Source organism: Setaria viridis, chromosome 2, assembly GCF_005286985.2.
Source record: "Setaria viridis chromosome 2, Setaria_viridis_v4.0, whole genome shotgun sequence".
In the NCBI taxonomy this organism is placed as follows: domain Eukaryota; kingdom Viridiplantae; phylum Streptophyta; class Magnoliopsida; order Poales; family Poaceae; genus Setaria; species Setaria viridis.
This window is the reverse complement of record NC_048264.2, coordinates 19,505,132-19,507,880: the sequence shown is the minus strand read 5'-3', so window position 1 is coordinate 19,507,880 and position 2,749 is coordinate 19,505,132. Positions and strand designations below refer to the sequence as shown.

At 43.2% G+C, this 2,749-nt stretch overlaps 1 pseudogene; it reads left to right on the top strand.

Annotated features, from left to right (window-relative positions):
• The first annotated feature begins 237 nt into the window (after nt 1-237).
• LOC140221851 (uncharacterized) lies at nt 238-2,446 on the top strand (annotated as a pseudogene).
• The last annotated feature ends 303 nt before the right edge of the window (nt 2,447-2,749 follow it).

Here is a 2,749-nt window from a genome sequence, read left to right as displayed (position 1 = left end):
ACCTATAGCTCCATATATTTCGACTACAGCTTGACAGGTCCTGTTGTTGCGGCACCGATACACTTTATTCCACGGTTGCAGACCTGTTGGTAGCCGTCCCCTCCTGTTGAGCAAGGTAAGAATTGGTAAGAGCTTGTGTAACGGGTTGAGAGTGAGCGCCTTGCAGTAGCTACATCCTAATAGCTGTAGGGTTTTTATTTCTTCACCTGTTTTCTTGTTGCCTTTGTTCGTCTAACCATGACAGGATCAGAGGATAGTCAGAATGTGCCACATTCTCCCCGCACCAAGGGCATCATACAACATTTTGAAAAGCTAGTGAAGGGGCACGTCGAGGGGCTCGATGATGATTTGCAGGTGACGAATGAGAAGATTGGGCAGTTGGAGGCCACGCAGCTTGCCACCAACACCAAGCTTACAGGGCTGGAGAGCTTGTATTGACAAAAGCCTTGCTGCTATTTTGAGGCGCTTTGATGAGATGCATGCCAAAACCACTAATGGGCATGATGGAGATAACAACAAGGATGAGCGTGTCGAGGACAATTGGGATGCTGATACTGAACAAGATGACCCAGATGCTCATGATCGCCGACGACTACACAATAATCGCAGAGATATGGGTGGTTACCGACGACGTGAGGTACATAATAGTGATGATGCTTTCAGTAAGATAAAATTTAAGATACCTCCTTTTGATGGTAAATAGGATCCTGATGCGTATATTACTTGGGAAATTGTTGTTGATCAAAAGTTTGCATGTCATGAGTTTCCTGAAAATACACGTGTTAGGGCTGCCACTAGTGAGTTCACTGATTTTTCTTCTGTTTGGTGGATAGAACATGGCAAGAAAAATCCTAATAACATGCCACAAACATGGGATGCTTTGAAATGAGTCATGCGAGCTAGATTTGTTCCTTCTTACTATGCACGTGATCTTTTAAATAGGTTGCAACAATTGAGATAGGGTGCTAAAAGTGTAGAAGAATATTATCAGGAGTTACAAATGGGTATGCTGCGTTGTAACTTAGAGGAGGATGAGGAACCTGCTATGGCTAGATTTTTGGGTGGTTTAAACCGTGAAATTCAGGACATCCTTGCTTATAAAGATTATACTAAGGTAACTTGTTTGTTTCATCTTGCTTGTAAAGCTGAAAGGGAAGTGCATGGGCGATGTGCTAATACCAAGACTAATATTTCTGCAGGAAAATCTACATCATGGCAGCCGTGCATGACTACCTCTTTGACCGGACGTGCACCTCCACCCACTCCCTCTCTGAGTCGGCCGGCACCACCATCTCCATCCAGTGACAAACAACGTGCTCCTCCCACAAATTCAGCAACCAAGACTGCCCAGAAACCAGCCACTAGTACCACTTCAGTTGCATCCACGGGTAGAACAAGAGATGTTCAGTGCCATCGATGCAAGGGCTTTGGACACGTCCAGCGTGACTGTCCTAGCAAGCATGTTTTGGTGGTCAAAGAAGATGGTGGGTATTCCTCTGCTAGTGATTTTGATGAAGATACACTTGGTTTGCTTGCTGCTGACCATGCAGGTAGTGAGGAACAACCAAAAGAGCAGAGTGGTGCAGAGGATGCAGATCATTATGACAGCCTCATTGTGCAGTGTGTGCTTAGCGCACAAATGGAGAAGGCGGAGAAAAATCAGCGGCATACACTGTTCCAAACAAAGTGTGTCATTAAAGAGCGTTCGTGCCGTTTGATAATTGATGGAGGTAGCTGCAACAACTTGGCTAGCAGCGATATGGTGGAGAAGCTTGCACTTACAACCAAACCACACCCACATCCATATCATATTCGATGGCTCAACAAAAGCAGCAAGGTTAAGGTAACAAGACTGGTGTGAATTAATTTTGCTATTGGATCATATCATAACGTTGTTGAATGTGATGTTGTGCCTATGGAAGCTTGTCATATTCTACTAGGTAGACCATGGCAATTTGATACGGATTGTATGCATCATGGTAGATCAAATCAGTATTCTCTCATACACCATGATAAGAAAATTGTTTTGCTTCCTATGTCTCCTGAAGCTATTGTGCATGATGATATTGCTAAAGCTAAGAAAACTAAAACCAAGAGCGAAAAAAATGTCAGATCTATTAGTAGTAAGAAAGATGAGATAAGATTGAAAGGACATTGCTTGCTTGCTACTAAATCTGATATTAATGAATTGGTTGCTTCCACTTCTATTGCCTATGCTTTGGTATGCAAGGATGCTTTGATTTCGGTTCACGACATGCAGCATTCTTTGCTCCCTGTTGTTGCTAACATTTTGCAGGAGTATGCTGATGTGTTTCCAAGTGAGATCCTAGCGGGGCTGCCACCGATACGAGGGATTGAGCACCAAATTGATCTTATTCCTAGTGCATCTTTGCCAAACCGTGCGTCATACAGGACAAATCTGGAAGAAACGAAAGAAATTCAGTGACAAGTGCAAGAACTACTCGACAATGGTTATGTGCATGAGTCTCTTAGTCCTTGTGCTGTTCTGGTTATTTTAGTGCCTAAGAAAGATGGAACATGGCGTATGTGTGTTGATTGTAGAGCTATCAATAATATCACCATTCAATATCGACACCCTATTCCACGATTGGATGACATGCTTGATGAACTTAGTGGTGCTGTTGTGTTTTCCAAAGTTGATTTGCGTAGTGGGTACCACCAGATTCGTAGGAAATTAGGAGATGAATGGAAAACTGCTTTTAAAACTAAATTTGGTTTAGATGAGGGG